Source organism: Lepidochelys kempii, chromosome 9, assembly GCF_965140285.1.
Source record: "Lepidochelys kempii isolate rLepKem1 chromosome 9, rLepKem1.hap1, whole genome shotgun sequence".
Taxonomy (NCBI): Eukaryota; Metazoa; Chordata; order Testudines; family Cheloniidae; genus Lepidochelys; species Lepidochelys kempii.
The window spans coordinates 29,858,829-29,877,852 of NC_136388.1; the positions used below are offsets into that span (position 1 = coordinate 29,858,829).

General features: G+C 39.6%; 1 long non-coding RNA gene across 6 annotated transcripts in view; it reads left to right on the top strand.

Annotated features, from left to right (window-relative positions):
* The window catches only part of LOC140917282 (uncharacterized), a 219,376-nt gene that overhangs the window by 185,400 nt on the left and 14,952 nt on the right, over nucleotides 1-19,024 (top strand). For 2 of the 6 annotated variants that reach the window (XR_012160777.1, XR_012160780.1), the window contains one exon: nucleotides 9,816-9,943. The exons of the other annotated variants lie outside the window; for them this stretch is intronic. This is a non-coding gene — a long non-coding RNA (uncharacterized LOC140917282). The remainder of the gene's footprint in view (nucleotides 1-9,815; nucleotides 9,944-19,024) is intronic. 6 annotated transcript variants of the gene reach the window in all.

A 19,024-nucleotide genomic window follows, 5' to 3' on the forward strand; every position in this document is an offset into this window, starting at 1 on the left:
ACATTTCATACAAAAATGTTTTTGTTATAAAAATATTTTACTGCTTAGGTTCTGTTTCTTTGTTACTTCTGGTGGGCACAGTGCTGCCAGATTCTGAAAACCTGAGTAATGAGTGCCCTACTCTCCCACTGAGTTCAATCGTAGTTAAGGATACACAGCCTCTGGTAGCAGGTGATCAGCACCTCACAGGATTTGAGCCTATATCTCAACTTTCTTTCTTCTTTTTAATACAAACACTTTCTTTGACAAATTGAGCCTTCTATTTAGCTGCATGGCTTGACCTTTTGTGAGCCTCTAAGATTCCTTTTTTTCTTCTTGAGCTGTCTGTTAATGATAGCTATTTATTTTTCTTTGCAGCTTTCCTTTGTTTTCTAATCTCTGTTAAATAGAAAAAAAACCACTTTATATATTTTTATTTATTTATTTAATGGATATATCAAAAATCCCACTTTCCAGCTAGTGAAAGAAGTCATATGTCATATTTAGAAAGTAATCAGATGTGGCATTTCATAGTTGGGATATTGGAATATGACAACTTTTTTTTAGAGCTGTGGGAAAATCTCAAATGGACCTCACAGAATTTTCCCCCAGTACTCTATCACTTGTATTGATTGGAGGATGTTTCACAAGAAGAAATAAATAAATGGAAACAGCATATCAAAATATAGCCTAATGTATCTAAGGCCCTGTTTCTACAAGCCGCTTGCAATCAGCTGAAATCTGTGCTAGCACCCAATGGCCTGTTTTACAGTGAGTCTTGCAAGACTGGGGGCTAACTGTATAACAAAGCATTTCTCATAAAGAGCTAAGGTTTTTTCTCCTTGAACCCTCTAGTTCTTAAAGCCTTGAAATCACATTATGATCATATTGTGGATGATATTGCCCCCTCAGTTATATTGGTACAATAGAATATCTGAGACAGGAATTTTAGAATGACCATCTTTAAATATTTCTCCTTAAAAAGAATCTTTACAAACTAATTTAAAAAAAATAAAGCTATAAAACAACATTTTTGTATGGATAGAGAAAAACAACAGGTCATATCCTCAGCTCCCCAAACCCTCCTTCACATGTCCACCATAGGAGAGCTCTGAACAGGTCAGTAATGATTGAACTGCATGACTATGCATATCGTAGTTAAGCAACCAAGAGGTGTGCCCATTTCAATCTTAACTACACCTTCGCCCACCTATCAAGCAAACAACAGCAGAGGAAGTGTTGAAGGGAATTTTTATTCTTGGTTACAGGCAAAGAAACTTGGATGAGCTTTTCACTCACTGTCAGCCTTTTATTTCTCTTAAACGGGAAGCTAATCCTATGGACTAACAAGATCTGAACACACTAGTCGTGTAAGCCTGTTTTGCCAGCAACAGCCAATATGCACCTTGGCAAGTGACTCACACTTGCTTCTGCTCCTTCACAGCAGTGCACAATCTCAGAGAATCTGCATTGCCACTGCTAGAGTGTGTTTGGCAAAAATACAAACATCTGCTTATGTAACAGACCTAGCTTCACTAGATCAGGTAACTGTGTATTAGTCCACTGGGAAATTCTAGTCCCTGAGGCAATTCAATGGAACAACCAGTCCTAAGTTAATTGTCCAGTGTTCCCGACCTATCTAGGAGCATTCAGTCCCCATACAAGAATGTCCCTATCCAGCACTTTCCGTGAGGGGGAACCTGAAATCTCTGCTTGATCATAAAACAAGGAGACATTCCCATGTCTGATCCAAAACCTCACTCCCTAGTTTCTTAACTTGCACATATACTTTGGCTGAAAAAGGGGAGGACAGGTGCATGTGTTTAAGAGGCATATGTAGAATTGAGATGTTTCTTTATTTGTAACATTGGAGGGTTTTAAAAAGTCTGTTTAATCCATTCAGCCAGAAGCCTTAAGAGTCAAGACTTTAGGGCTGTGTTGATTCTTTGGCCAAGCCTTAAAGCATCATAATTTTTGATATGACACTGAAACAGAAGATTTTATGTCCAAGAATGCTGACTGCACAAAGTACATAATGAGTCTTTTTGTTGTTGTTTTAACGTTCCATTTTTATTGAGTCTTCCACACATAAGGTGAATGCAAAGAAAAAAATCACATGAAAAGGAAACAAAATCCAGTAAATTGGAAAAAAAAACATTTAATGTACCTTATCCCCATATCACACATACAAGTCTTTTTCCACTGAATGGGGCCAAATTTACCCTGATAATTTATAATCTGATTATTCACAACAATCAAACTAGTTTCATTGCAGCCAGCCAGTCCAGCAGTCGATGAGCCACTAGCCATCCTTGCACTGGTGAAGATGTAGCACATTGTGAAGGCTGTATGGTCAGCTCCTGGGGAAGAAAGAAAGAGTACCTCACATTACTTTTAAGATTAGCAAGAAACCCAGATTCCGTTAGGAGTTATTAGGGTCTTAGTGTGTCTTAGTGCTCTTCTGTGTCTGCGAATGTCAGCCTTGGTTCACAAACAGTCACAAATCTCGGCTGAAGCTGTTCAAACAAAACTCTTTCCATCCTATTGGGATCTTCAGCTGTCATTGTGTGGCCATTCTGCATCGTTTGTTGCCTTCCCAAGTCATTTCGTATCTGAGCAAAGGAGTCGTGATGTCCCATAACCCTTAGTTAAGGTAATTAGGGAACCTCCAAGAAATTATTTATTACTTTTTAATTAATCCATGTTTCAAGAGCTGCTCAGTCACTACTTTATTAATAAATTTCCTCTGAAAAGGAAAGCTAGAGAGCTGTCAGTGGCTAGTCACAACATTCAGCTCAGGAGAAGGGATAGAGAAAGTAAATTGGGAGCTTTTTTTCTCCCTGTTTCATCATACAAGAACAAGGGGACATTTGATGAAATGTAAAGGCATCAAATACAAAACTGAGAAAAGGAAATACTTTTTCCACACACTGAGTAATTAGTCAGTGGAACTCACTGCCACATGATGTCACTGAGGCCAAAGATTCAGCAAGAATCAAGGATTTATGGACATTTATGTGGATTACATTTATGTGGATTACAAGAATAGCCAGAGTTGTTATAGTTAATGCTTAAAAAAGGGGTGCAGGGGTGATAGAAGCAATATAAACCCTCATGCTTCAGTGTTTAAGCCAGGCTCTAACTATTAGGTACTAGGATGCTCTTCATGTAAGGCAGATAATCTGAATCTGTCTACTATGGGATTTCTTGCACCTTCCCCCAAGGCATCTGGTACTTGCCTTCACCAACTGGAAGGAGTCTAGGTGCATCCCACTGGCAATACATGTGAGCCCACAAAATATCCCCTGGTACTCATCAAGAACAATAACTTGAAACTGAACAGTTTGGGTGTTTGCCTCATTTTGCGGCGACAACAGTGAGGCCTAAAACTCTTTTAAACCAACTGACCTCACCAAAAATAGGTGAGAAAAAGTCACAGTGAACAACTGCTGACTGTCTTCTGCTGCAAACAGTCTGTGTTGACCTAAACACTACTGCATGACCCTCCACCCAAGAGCAACAATGACTTCAACATATTGTCATCTCTTACAGCTCCTGGGACAGCTTTGTTCTCAAAATTTTACTGTGGTGTTAGTGGAACAATGAAAAAAGGCTGGAGCAAGGCCCAGGATCAGGGCGGAGGGCATTTACAATATATTTGTGAAGCTAGAAATAGTGCTTCATAGCCATCAGGAAACTCATTCATTCATTGCCCAGTTGAAGCAGAAAAAAGGCAAGAGCCAATTTACAAAACAACAGTTAATGCACCTTACTTTGTAGTGGCCATCATGAATCAGGGACTGCCTTAATTTAGTGGACATGGGGCCTGTTGTTTCTATAATCAATATTCCCCTCAGCCCTTCCTTTTATGCCCAAAGGATTCAGGAATGAGATAGTCAGTTAAAGGGATGGTAGATACAACTGTTCATATTGAACCATGAAGGCGTTGTACCTTTGTGGTCACCAATGGCTTGTTATTGCATGTTGGCAGATTTTAGAGGCCAGAATTAGACTGGGATAGTGGTGAGAAATCAGCTATTGCTATGGGGTAATAATATACATCATTACTCCATTTTTGACCAGTAGATATTGGCAGGTTGCCTGTTGGGAAGATTTACCTGGACAGTGCTGCTGTATTCACCTCCAGTGTCTACAGTGCTGTATAGAATCTATGAGGCCAGTTTGTGCCTGGGTCTGAATAAGCTTTCGTTTGCACAACCCATTTAATTTTTTGGAAAATGTTTAGTCAACATTGTCAGCTCTGAGGGAAAGGGACAGTCTTTTTGTTCTCTGTGTGCACAGCACCTAGCACAATGGGGTCCTTGTCTATGCCGAGGGCTTCTGCCCATTACCACAGTCCACATAGTAAATAATAATAAGTGGCAATATTGTTCCTGATCCTGATAAACTTAAAAGCGTTCAGTAAATTCTGAGACCATGTCATGTGGAGATGTTAAGTCCTTTCTGAGATTAGTTTCTTATTTTTTTAAGATTTATACCAGTCTTTGTTAACAAGTTAAAGGGGACTAAAGAAGGAGAGTATGTTTTTTCAAGAATGCTTGTATTGTCCATCTGTTACATTACAGTTCCAGACTTTATATATCCAATGAATGCAAAGAATTATTGAGTCAGCTACAGAACCAGAGACTAGAGCAACGTTTCTCAAATGCGACCACCATGGCTGCATGCGGCCACCAGGGGCTTTTCTTGCAGCCACAGCCTCCTGGGCAGTGATTTGAGAGGGGGTGGGGGAAAGCTGTGGCCCCTGCCCAGGGACCACCAGCAGTGGATGGTCCCCGGCCCTCTCTGGAGACACACAAGCTAGTGGAGCAGGCAGTCAGTGAGTTCTCCACCTTCCCAGGGATGGTGGGGTTGGGCTTCAGCCACAGGGCTTTGGGCTCTGTCTCCAGGCCTTGTCCCCTGGGTGTGGAGCTTTGGGCTCCATTCCCTGGCAGTGTGGTGGTGGGCTCTGTCCCTAAGCTTCCCCCCCCATCACCTCTGGACCCCACTGCCTCCCCCAGTGCCCCATCTTCCCTGGCACCCTCTGCCTCTGTACCCACCTCCCCATCCAGGGCCTAATTTGTCCCCGGGCTTACCCGGACTGAGTAAGTCTGCTGTGAAAAGTGATATTAACAAACATACAAATATCACTTTTCACAGCAGACTTACTTATAGCTAGCAAGTCTAGAAAACCAAAACAAAACAATAACTCCCCCCCAAAAGCAAAAGAAACAACAAGAAAAAAGACAAGAATGTTCAAAGCACCTTATTTGTGTTTCTATTCTGTTTTGGTCCAGTAAAGAATAGAGACAACTGTACTTTATTTTTATTATTGAGTCTGCAAAAAAACTAACAACCCTACATAGATAAATTACAATGATTTGGACACGTATATGTGCATCTTTATTTGTTTTCCCTACAGTTAATTAAGTATTTTAGGAAAAATTGTCAGAGCGGCCACCAGCAAGAGTTGGTGGCCGCACTCTGAGATCACCAAAAATTTTGTTGTGAGAACCCTTGGACTAGAAGAGATTAGGAGAATGCAACCCTTCAGAGAACCTAATAGCACAATGAGAGTTACTGCACCTCAGATACTTGACAAGGTGAGGGTGATGGCCATAATGCTATGCAGACTATGTGATGAGTGAAGTGAATGTAAATTATGCTCTTTAAAAAAGTGCTGCAATTCTCTGCTTTCTGTTTTACATCTCCTGTTTTAAAGCTAAGGAGATATGTTGGGGGGTGGGCAGAAAATTAGCTTCCATAGGTCAATTTACTTTGGGAGGTAACAGGGAGTTAGGGTTGTGCTGTGCTGGGGTATCTCTCATTCTCCAGGTCTCTGCTAAAGCCAGAATTCTGTTTAACTGACAGTGTCTGCATCTAATGATTCTTCTCTGGTACCTCCTACAATGAGGGACCAGACTGTGAGTCAGGAGCTCTTCTATTTTGATAGAACTTTTACAACAATCAAAGGAATTAATAGAAATCTCTTCAATGGTTTTAAAATACATTTCATATGTTGTTGTAGCTGTTTCTTGGTGTGAATCTCTTACTATTTTGTGGATCCTCTTAGAGGTCTGTTGCTCATCTTGTACTGGGCATTTTTAATCCCTTCAATTTGTTTGTGCTACTCATACAGTGAAATATTTAGATTATGGAGCTTTGGTTTCTTGTTTCATTTATGTATGATTTAAAAAAATCCAGGAAAAGTTAAACATTTCTGCTGGACAGGGATGAAGGATTATGGGCCTGATCCTGCTTTTTCTGGTGTCAGTAGCAAAATTCCCCGTCTGTGCAATGGCAGCATGATCAGGAACCACCAGACTGTGGGTTTGCAGGGTTGAACAGTCTCAGCTGTTTGCTCAGTAAGTCATTACAGTGGTGACTCATTTAAAAATATTTTGCTTATGTTATTTTGATCCATCTGTTTTCTTCAGGGTTTATTTGTCTGGATGTGCATTTCTGTCTACACAACTACTCTTTTATGCCCTCTTATGGCAGTCTGCTGAAACTCACAATAGAATATTAAATAATTTTATAAAAACAAAGTGATTATGTTAAACTTAAGTGACTTTTTCATTTAGATCTGTATGTGAACGCATGCTTTATAAATTCTTGCTTCATCCTTGTGGAAAGAACATATTTGCAATATATTGCATTGTTTCTGTGGATCTCTTCCCTAGACACTGTTTTTAGTGTGTTTTCTTCTCTCTGCAGTGCTCAAAACATATGTTCTAATGATTTTTTTTCCTGATGACACTTCATGGGCTAGATTCAGACTGGCCTTTACTCCTTTCTCCCTTGCCTTCCTGCATAAGCTGCATAAAGGAAAGGGAGAAGTATTCAGGCGAGCGGAGAAATAGCTTTCTCCATTAGGATGGAGAGAAGGCCGAGTGCCAACCCATAGACACACTTGACATTTGGTCAAGAAGATGCTCCTGGGACACTTTGTACCCCATTAAGGGGTGTAGGATCAAGTATGTCCCTCTGCTTACTGGAGGAGTTCAAGGAGGCTTTCTGGTGCTCCCCCAGGGGTGAGGCACTTCCTCACACTGCGTCTTATTCTGGGCTATCCCTAACAGTCTTGACCTTGCTCCAAGTTCTTCAACAGCGAGATGGATGGTTTCCTCACTCACAGATCACACACTCAATGAATTGTAAAGGGTTTTGTGTATTTTGTCCTCAAGTCACAGGCTTATCTGTCACATCAGAGGGAATGCAGCAGCAGTCTTACTTCTAAAATACAATTTTTATAGATTTTTTTTAGATCAGGAAATTAGGGCAGTGCAATGATATTGAGAGGAAAAATAAAGCAACGTCTCAGACTACTATTGCATATCCAGTTAGCTAGAGTTGTATGTGTCACAGTATGGTCACCGCACTCAAGACCCGCTGGCATGAAACTTGGTATAAACAGAACGTGTGAGAATATTCTAACCCAAAATGTTCATATATCAGTACATACGGAGGACACCAAAACAGTAGATTCCATTCATTTCCTTTCTTTCTATTGCTTTACTAATCATTTTCTCCATTGCTCTCTCGTTACTCCATTTGGCATTTCTCTCTTAGAGGGTCTCATGAAAAGACTCAATGGAGTCCAGGGATTTGGGTTTACAGCCTTCTTCAGAAGCAATTGCTCTGGCTTCTACACAGTCCCAGAAAGCATAGTCTTTGTTCCCTGTGAGAGTAGGATCCAGGGTGGAGATACAATCCCCTCTCACTGGGAGACTCTTGTTGATAAAAAACAAACACTACTTTCTTTATGCCCAGCCTGGGTTATGGTCAGGAAGCAGCAATTTTTAGTTCCTCGAACGTAGTTAATGTTATTTGTTTATGGCATTAGTTCTGCATAAACAAGCAGTTCACATCAACAGGGTAAAAATACATAGACCACATATCCTCATACATAAATTTACATAGTCATGATAAAACTTCCTGAATACAAATATACATGATAAGAGTCAGTGCACTATCTATAGCCTGGGATAAGCCACTTCCCTCGCTAACAGCACTGCTACAATAATTTTAATCCAACGAATTAAAAACTCATTAAAATATTGAGGACTAGGCCCTCTTGTGTCCACAACTCTGCTGAGGAGGACATGGTGGCAGGGAAAAAAGTGCCCTTAATCCCCAATCCTCACTGTACACTCATCACTTGATGTATGCTAGTGAAGCTCTGGGGCTGCTCTAACTTGTGCCGACCTGTGATGTGCTTCTAGGGGTGATTACCCTGACAAAAAACAATGCATGCTTTCGTTATACCCTGCCAAGTCACCTTCAGCAGGAGCCAGGTGGTGTGGTGTAGAGCCAGTGTAGTCAAGGGAATCCTCAGCTGCCCTTTTAGGCACAAAGGAGCCATAGTGTGAGCTCAGGGCCTAGCTCATATTAATTGGCTCAGTCAGCATGCTTCTGAAAATTACATACCATTACATTCATTTTACAGATGGTCAAAGTCCCAATGTTTGAATCTGAGAATGTTTTTGAGATTATGCTTCCCATATTAATTTTATTTTCTATGGCTTGCTCAGAGGGCTTCAGTGTGTTTTCTTTACTGTCTTTAGCCAGGTTCCCTTTTACTCCTAGTTTGGGAATAGTGGTGGTGGTGATTTTCCATTAAGACAGAGAGATCAAGGTCACTTTTTTCCTCCAGTACTCACACGATGCTTTTCTAAGGCTCCTGATTTTAGGTACTAAAAGCATCTTTCTGATCTTACTCTGGTGCTTTTAACAAGTTTTCTGAAGTATGTGCTCAGCTGAGTAAACAAGTTATCTGTGCTTAACCTTTTCTCTGTTGATCTTCCACCCACTTTTCTTAAACCACTAAGTTTCACTGTCACATTGTCCATTTTTAAATATGGAAATGAGAATGTATAGCAGTCATGTTATGTGTGCTATTTACAAAGAGCAAAACAAAATATTTACTTGAGTCAAGGTAGCTTCCAATTCCAGTTACATCTGTGAACCTACAGTGGTTTTCCCAACATTTTTCATGATTCATTTTTTTTAAGATAGATTTTTTTTGGCTTTATTTAGACAGTCATCAGACAATGTCAAGTTATTCCACCTTCTAATGCAATGCCATCTCTCCTCCCTTCCCTACTATCTGCCTCCTGACTTTACACTGTCTCCTTTGCAAGCTCACTCCCTCTGTCAGTAAAACTGCACATGCACAAATGGATGCCACCTTTTTGAAAATAGGGCCCAAGTCCTCTTATGCACATTGCACATATGTACTATGGTCCTCTTCAAAAGACCATTGAAGTCAATGGAAAGTCTCCCATTTGGTTCAGGGAGCTTTGGATCAGGTCCCTAGGGACATGTTCATTAGGTAAAAAATAAAGCAGTTATCATTCCAACCATGTCCTTCTACAATCCAGTTCCAGCATTGCTGTATGCACCAGGAACATTGCTAAGATTCCAGGGACTTTTGATACCTTGTTATTGGATGCTGGCAATACAGAAGGTACTGTGAACATTTAAACACATTCTGTGAGAATGTGAGATCCATTTCCACTCTTACTACCTGTCCCCTCACTTTTTGATGAAGATTTGCTAAGAAATAAATTCATATTTTGGCATGCAATACATGGGCATGTCACTGTGACAGAATCAATTTCTATTCTTTGGAATAATGAAAACAAGATTTTTATTCAAAACTCTGGGTAAGGATGTGAAAAGCAGAATCTGGAGTTCTTTCATAACAGCTTTATTTTAGGAAACAATAAAATCAAAGTCTATCTTTTCTTTCAAATTCACTGACGTTAAAATAGATTAGTATTCACATAGTTCTCACTGAAATCAGAAAGCTAAACACTCTTTCTTTCCAGTAGCAGGGGGAAAATGAAGAAAAAAACAATTTAATTACAGTGGCAGTGTTAGCCCCAGCCTATTTTGGGATGCAAACGTTTCTGTTGAGATGGTCTGAATTCTTTTTTCTACACCTGGAAATTGGAGAACTGTAAGTAAAAACAAACAAACATAGAGTTGTTTTATTGCAGACTCACTGGTCCAGATGCATTTTATTATTAGATTTCTCTAATAATAGGACTTTATTTTTATTTAGCTATTGACATTTCTATTGGCCGCACCACTGTATCGGCTTGTGTAAATTGGCTTCCCTCCACTGACATCAGTGGACCTATAGTGGTTAACAAGTTGGGAATCTGGTTCTATGAGGACTATGATTTCAGTTTAATAATTTTCATGAAGCTTTAAAAACAGTTTACAAACACTGATTAGTTAAATCGCACCTCAGCCCTGTATGACATATATGTTTATTATTCCCATTTAATATCAGGGTAAACTCAAGCAGAAGAACATTTAAAGCCCTGATTTTCAGAGGTGCTGAGCACCCCGAGTTTCAACTGACTTCAACTGAAGTTGTCCTCAAAGTCATGTCTTTGAGACCTTGGCCACAATGGTTAGCTAAGAGCCAAGAAGGAACAGAATCTAGGAGTTTAAATTCCTGATCCCTGCTCTCTCCACTAGACAATCTCCTCTTTAAATTAAAGATTTGTAGTTCATTTTGGAGCAGAAGAAGCAGCTACTCAATAGTTAGAGCCACACTGAAGGGCACTTAAGGATGCAGATAAGTGCTTATGCCTAGATTTTCAAAGGTATTAGGTGCCTACCTAATTGAATCTGGGCCCAAGGGGGATTTTCACCTAAGCTGTGCCAGTGCTTTTAAAAATCCTACTTGATACCTATTTTTAGGTGCCTAAATACCTTTGAAAATTGGGCCCAAATAATTGCCTACATCAGTTTCTTACTTCAAATTAATTGATTGAAAATTAACTTAAGGTTGATTATATGTTTGTAGAGACTGGCCTGGACACTCTCCACACATCTGTGATATTTCGGAGCACACATTTGCACAGTAACCAGATCAACCTTTACAAATGTGCTGAAAATCTTGAGATAGAAGTCTGTAGTGGAGACAAGCACGGAGTTTCCATTATGAATCCAAATTTTACCCTCCCTCAAATCTACACACAATGGATATTGGCCTGGACATTGTAGGTTAGCTCTGTGGCAGAGGTAGAAGCTTTCTAAAAATGTTGAGATAATTTTGACAAAGTTGTTTCATGAATAATGAAGACACCAGAAAAGTGAGAGGTTGTCAACAGAGTTCAACATTTTTTCTAAGACTTGTCACTTTGTAGCAACTCATACCCTCAACAAAATAACTAAAAAGAATTCTAAGAAGCAATGAAATAAGTTGTGGTTCCTGAACAGGTGTAGTTTAGCTATAGTGCAGAGAAATAAAGATTAGGTGATTAGATTATTATTTTAAGAGTTATTAACATTTGAAATATTAACACCTGCATGGGTCATGAGGAATTGATGAGCTAGTTCTTTCTAGTTTACTGGTAGCTACAGAATTAGTGCTGGGAAGCAGAAGGTGCTAGATTGTCTCCTCCTCACATTTACTGATTAGAGAATGGGGAGATGGAGGAGGGGGAGAGGAGAAGAACTGTGGACATACACCACACACATCCCAAGATCCCTGCCCTTCATATTTCCCCTTCTACACCACACTCCTTTACCCTCATAAGGTTCAAAGCTCTGCAGTCTTTAAAAGGTCCATGGGGGATTAGAGGCATTCCCCTCCAGAGGCATCCTGAGGTTTGCAGGAGTGAAAAGCCTCCAATTAGCTTGAGGAGATTTGTTACTTCCTATGAAGATTTAGGAGGGTCATCAGGGGCCACACCCATTCCCATATGAGATTTAAGTGGCTTGTTGTTCTAAGCTATTTAGGCTTGTCAGAGGCGGAGGAGCCATATTTTGGTTCCTTAGAGGTGGAGTAATCTACATATTTGGGGCTGGGAAGATTAATATAGAAGAAGGTAGTGAACAATTGCTAAGGCTGCTCAACATACCTTCCTAAATTCTTATGAGGTTGGGGGTTCTAGAGGCTTCCTAAGGCTGGAAGGGGGATTGGGAGGGCACTGGTAAGTTTCCTGAATCTTGTTGGCTGTCCCTCCTTGCCCCACTTAGGGGGTTGATGCATTTACCCTATGCCTGGGCACTTCCTTAACATCTGTGGGTGGTGGACTTTCCTACTGTGGAGTTGTGCATTAGTTAGGTTCTGCTTCTGCAGGTTGGAGAAAGAAAGGGATGTTGTGTCCTGTCTTTTCTCTCTTTCTTCCTCACCTTCCCCTTCACTTCTCTACTCCACCTGAGGACTATTCTAAAAACCTCAGGATATTCTCAGGAAAAAAAACCCCAAACCGAACTTTATTATGGTACATTTCAGGTTGAGAGTAAATTAGGAATTCCTTTCAGAGATACTGTAGTTACAATGCCCCCCCCCCTTTTTTTTTAAAGGAAAAAGAAATATTCTAAATACCATTTGCAGCTAGTGATGCCTTGAGCACATCAGAAGCTTGACCTGCCTTATACATCCATAAAAACAATGTAATCTTATTCGTAACCACAAAAATTGGAACCCTTTACTCTCATAGTCATAGAGTGGTTGTATTTGGCCTTTTATTATTATTCCTCTGCCACAGAGAAACGCTATGGCAAAATGTTTAGTAAATATTAACATTAAATAGATATTATTAAAGACCAAAAAAGTGCATGAAGCGGTCTGATTAAGTCTGGGTGTAGTACTTACAACCAGTTCAGTTTGATTTTTATTGGTTTAAAGGGTTTAGTGCTGGGAGATATCAAAAATCTGTCAGTGCATTGTGGGATAGCAGTGGGATGATTGATTGGACAGTTTCAGCTTGTTGGCCTTCATGCTAGTACCAAACGAGTTTATACTGAAGCAGTTTATATTGAATTGGTTCTTAAACATGCTGAAAGCCCAATCTACTCCAAACAGTTCTTACAACATTTGTAAATTGGTTGAAGTTTTGGGGATGTGAAATGTTTTGCAAACCTTCCTGTAAACCAGTTTCCAGCATGATACATTTATCTGGTGCAGACAAGGCGTAGGAGTCTTCCCCTTCCTATCTCTCAGCTTTCTGTCTGTTGACTCCTGTGATGTGATCATGTCACTAGTTGACCAGTCACGACAGTCTTATAGGCTAGACAAGATTCTGAATGTAAAAAAATAGCAGATTTAAAAAACAACAACAAAAAACACCACAACACCACCATTACCTTCCCTGCTTTTTTTACAACATAAGGAAAAAAGAGCACCATTTTATTTTCTCCCACTTTGCAAGACACTTTTAAATAATGTGACTGGGAAACACAAAATTGCAAATGCCAGGACATGTAAAATAAAGACTGACAACCTGGCCTCTATTTTCATCATATTCCATTGTATCTTTCTATTTTTAAAGGGACTAGAAGTGTTAGATGTCCAGGCATTTCTCATTGTGAGACTTGACATTGTTTATTTTAAACATGTACATTTTATCAGTTGATTCATAAGTGAGAAATCTTATCATTTAAGTACAACATATGTACAAACCTTTGCATTTCTGCTCTTCTTTGAGTATTATATATTTTGAGGGTTTTTTTGTTTGTTTTTACTATTTCTGATTCCTTTCATGGAAAGAGCAGCACTGCAGTACAAACTCTGCGCTTGATGCTGATGTCCTTGAACAGATTCATTTAAACAGGAAGAAATCCATAAGCATAAAAAACAGAATTACTTCATGAGTCATAATGCCACTATGTTGATGTTATTGCATCATTTCTGCTGAAATTGTTTCTCCTAATGCACAAGCTAACCAAGTGCATTTTAGATGAATGCTGTTGCTTGCAACTTTAACCCTTTGCCAATACATGTATTCAGTTAAAGTTATATCAACAGGATTTACACATTGTTAGAAAATGCTATTTCTGTGCATTTTCCTATGCTATAATATTTTATAGTTATTTCATATATTTTTCATCTTTCCCCTAAAATGTGTAAATTGAATGAAAGTATGCACATATGATTAATTAGTAACCATACAACAATCACAAATAACACCTTGAATTTCAAGTAACTCTGCACATTAACGTTCCATAAAAAGTAAAATACTTGCAGAAAGAGTATACTCTGAGTATTTTAAACTACATAATATAACCTAAAAATATGAATATTTAGGTGTTAGTATTAAGCTTCTGCATTATGGCAACGATCCTATTTCCTTTGTGCACCATATATGAAAATTGCAAATAGTTTTGCTGAATATGTTACAACCTTAGTACCGAGAAAAATTTTTGTTATGGAAAGTTTAAATGGGATGAAACTATTTCTGCCACTATAAAATCTACTCTCAGCATTTAATAATGTATTTCTTTTTTTTCTTAATAAGCATAATTAGATTGGCATTGACATATATTATCACTGAAAATTTGGTGACTTCAGTTCAAGATGAATAAAGGAAAATCTTTAATAAGATATTCCTTTCCTGAACTTTGTGATGAAGGTTTAGAATGATGCATTTAGAATTTGTTGTTGCTGTATGATCTGGTAGATGCATAAATCATACAATTAAGAATTCAGTATTTTGAAGGTGTCCTATGATATGAAAATTGTCCATCTTTTTGAAATATGGAATGCATCATCAAAGCCAGAATCTAATGTGCTATCAATTTATGTCCACTTTCTGCAATAGAAAAGGTCTGAAATCCTCCCTAAAACTAGGAGTCAGCTGAAGATTTGTCTTGGTTTCATGAGCCCAATGCAATTAGGCAGCATGTGAATGTGTGCCATATGCATTTATTGCTTCTCTTAGCATGTGTTACTTTGATGTGTTAGGTTAGAAAGCTAACTCTTTTTGTTGGGCAGCCTTCCTCCTGGGTCTTTATACTGCTTAGCAGTTGAGTCCAGACTTTGAAACACAGCCTAATTTAGAGGCGGATGCTGCAGCTGCTGCTGTCATTTCAGCTGATTTTTTTTTCTTTGATGTCAGCTTAGAATATTGGTTGTTGCATCAGTACAGCAGTCTCCATGATTCGTAGAACAGAAGCCACATAATTCTAAGCCTTTGTCTTTGCCTTGAAATCTAATTTGGGCAGCCAGACTCATTCACAATTTGTTTAATGCAATGTTGCATTCTCACTTAATGTAGCCTACTTAATCAGGAGGAAGAAGTACATTAAAAGAGAGAGAGAGAGAGAGACAAAAATCTCTTTGAATTATTGCATTGAATGCCTGATGTATGGCTGCTAACATGAGAAGGCAGAACATTTTTTGACCGAAAAGGGCTGCGATGCCTATTCAGTCCAGCCCTCAGCCTTTGAGTTAGAAGTTGTAGCCTACAATATCAGCTTGTCCCTCCACATAATCATCCTACTTCTTTTTGAAACATTATATTGATCATTCTTCTTGCTGCTCTCAGTTATTCATTTGGTACATTAAGTACAGTGCCTATAAAGAAAGTCCACCTAAATTTCTCTTGTGCTTGGTGCTTCCTTTGCTTTGGTTTCTGCTCTCTCTTTCTAGTGCTTGACACCAGCTCTGTGATCCTAGTATCATTGATCCTTTCTGTCCCCTTTACAATTTGGTATATCTCAGTGAGGTTCCCTTTCATAGGCCAAATCCTGCCCTCAGATGTGGATGCCATTTTTCCATTAATTTCAATGAGTCACCTACATCTGAGGCCAATATTTGGCCTTTAATCTTATCTATTTTAAAGAATATAGACTCATAGTAGTTTATCTGTCCCTCTTTAATAACTAAGATTCTCACTCTGTATTGTTTTGGGTACCTTTCCGGGTGTATTCTGTATTACAGGCTGGACAGAGTATTCTACAATGCTGGGATAATTCCATCAAACTCATATTTCCCTTCATGTATTTTCCCTTTTTATTGCCACTGCACCAAAGACTTGAGAGTTTTCTCTTCTATTAAATCACACTTATTCAATAATTCAGAAATATGAAAGCTATTACCCCTTCATGTGTCTTTCTTGTTAGCCTCAGTATCTTAAGTTTCTCGACACTAAATGTGATAGGCCACTCTTATGACTATGCATTTACTAGTGTATTCCCTATCTCTGTAATAATGGAGATGGGTGTTTTCCCTAGGTTTCATAACATCAGAAAATGTCATTGCTACAGAGAGCTAGAATAAAACAGCTTTGGGGATCATAATATTTAATTTTTTAAAGTAAAAGTTTATTTAATATGTAAGTTTAGAAATCTTAAGTAGCAGCATAACAAAATATGTATAAGCACAATACAGTTACCAAGTAAAGATAATAACACCATAGTGATTTATAATAGAATGGCAACTACTTTGGCAGTGAATACAGTACCGGCAAATGCATATGGCAGATAATTGGAATGTTATTTCTAAAAAATACTAAAACAAACAACTCCCCCCTCTCTTTTGGCCTAATCCTACAAACATTTACACTCATGATTAACTTTATGGATTTCAGTAGTCGTATGGAAGTCAGTGAGACTACTCCTGGGTGTGTTTGCAAGACAGGACCCATAGTTTGCTGCTCTGTCTATTTGGGAAGTGTGAGTGACAGGTGAGCAGGGGCGAGGAGGGTGAGGGTGATATGTATACATGCTCTGTGTGGCTTGGCAATAGTCCTGCGTCCTGCGTCCTAGTCTAACTTTAAAAATTGTGGAATGGCATAAGTCCATGTTAGTCTCTTTTCTTGGTCAAAATTCATTTTGGGGTGAGAAGGTTGTTTTCTGCTAGAATGCAGCAGATAACTATTACTAAGCCCTGTTCTACACTAGGGGGGCGGATCGATCTAAGTTATGCAACTTCAGCTATGTGAATAACGTAGCCAAAGTCGACGTACTTAGATCGACTTACCATGGTGTCTTCACCACGGTGAGTCAACTGTTGCCACTCCCCCATTGACTCTGCCTGCGCCTCTCGTGGCGCTGGAGTACATGAGTCAACGAGAGAGTGCTCAGGGGTCGATTTATCTAGACTAGACATGATAAATCGACCCCCGCTGGATCGATCGCTGCCCGCTGATCCGGCGGGTAGTTAAGACATACCCTTAGTTGTGAATCTACTTATGTCCCATTCTTAATAGTGGCAATGGAAACAGAAGTTCCAATGGGTCATCACCCAGGAGAAAGAACAATAGGGAAAAAACCCAAACAAACAAGCAGAATTGCAAGCAGAAGACCCAATTTCCAGCTGCAGATGGTTCTAGTGAATGAAACCACTGTAAATAACTGTAGCCTCTGCATTTTCAAAGCTCCACAACCCTTGTATGAGTGAAAAATTCCCTGGCGGAAAACAGCATTCCTAGCTTAGGGCTCTGACGTCTAAGACTGAAGAAGGAGGTGTGGCCAGTGTAGCAAAAGGCTGGCCATGTGGCTCCCTATGAGGAATATATCCATCCCAGGAACTGTCTGGCGTCTACCATTTCCTTGGCTTTAAGCAGGCCTTGTACCAGATTTATTCATGCTCTGCCATAGGAGTAGTGGGGAAGGTTTAGATTGGATATTAGGAAAAACTTTTTCACTAAGAGGGTGGTGAAACACTGGAATGCGTTACCTAGGGAGGTAAGAATCTCCTTCCTTAGAGGTTTTTAAGGTCAGGCTTGACAAAGCCCTGGCTGGGATGATTTAACTGGGAATTGGTCCTGCTTTGAGCAGGGGGTTGGACTAGATGACCTTCTGGGGTCCCTTCCAACCCTGATATTCTATGATTCTATGATTTGTCATTAAATTGTCTACGGCATGCTTCACGTAAATAGAGGTTCTGTACCAGTGTCAGATTTGCCTTGTCTTCTTTCTGTATCCCCAACTCCCACTCCACCCTCCCCAACATCCCTTTTGTGTCCTGTGCATCTATGATTAGCTGGGTTCTGGCAGTATTCCTTCGCACTAGGGCAGAGTTTTCTGCACCATGTAGGTGCTGCCAGAGTACCTGTAGAGCGGTGGTTTTCAAAATTTTTAGGCTGCATATCTCTTTCCAAATTATGTAGTCTACCATGTACCCCATCTGAGATAGGGTCATAATATACCTATAAAAACAGAAAATAAAGGTCTGTAAGGGATAAGTCCATCATTACAGGATTTTTCTCGCATATCCCCTGATGAGAGCATGTGCACCTCAGTTTGAAAAGCACTAATGTAGAGTATCTGAGTAGAGTTCAGGGGGCATACACCTATGCTCCACACCCCTTAAGAACTTGCAAATTCAATCAAGAGGGAGAGGAGGAATATGGTAGGTGTTAAGAAAGAAAACAGAGAGAGGTGCACGCTTCCAAAAAAAAAAGGGGGGGGTGTAAAACTGCTCATAACGATGAATGAGAAAAGAGGAATTGCTGGTGGTGGATGAATAATTCTAGAATACCATTCAGTATATTGATTCCAATAACTCCCACAATTATTAGAATATAGCTAAAGCGGAGCTCCAGAACTGAACCTCTGACATCTATAGCTACAGAATCTTGCTGGTGGTCTGGATCAGCTGTGAGTATGATCACAGGTAAAACTTTCACCCTATTACACAGTCTGTTGCAATCAGACAGACCAGGAACAACAATATAGCCAAAGACTATACAGTACTTCAGTCACTTTTGCTTCAAAGCAGCTGATGATCTCTGAGATATTCCAGCTTAATAAGAGACCAAGCAGAGGTAGAAATGGTTTAACAGTCTGTGGCTTGCTGAGAATCATGAATTCAAAGGTGTGTTAAATGATATTCTTCACAAAAAGTTGGTTTGTGGGGCAACCCTGGGGCTACCTACCATACTCCAGCAATACACCTGTGCCTATTATCTGAGTCAGAAGAAATTAAGTTTACAGGGGAGTTGCTGCAATAGACTCTCAAGCACTGAGTGCATCCACAAAAGTGTGCTAGAAAACTGGACATCTCTAGCAAAGTATCAGGTTCTCAGCAATGTTTCAGAGGTGACAAGACAATATGCCAGCAAAATGTTAAAAAGGTATTGAACTTGCCTGTTGGCAGAGTAGCGTGGGTGTAAGGAAGATTGGTGCCGGTAAACAGGAAATCAGAACAATGAATTATCGCTAAGCCATGATGACTGATAGAGCAGGTCAGAAAAGATTTGCTAGAACCATACTCTATTTGAATATGCAGTTCTGTCAAAATTGAAACATTTTGCAAAGTTGGGTTGATTTCACAAGAATTTTTTTTAGA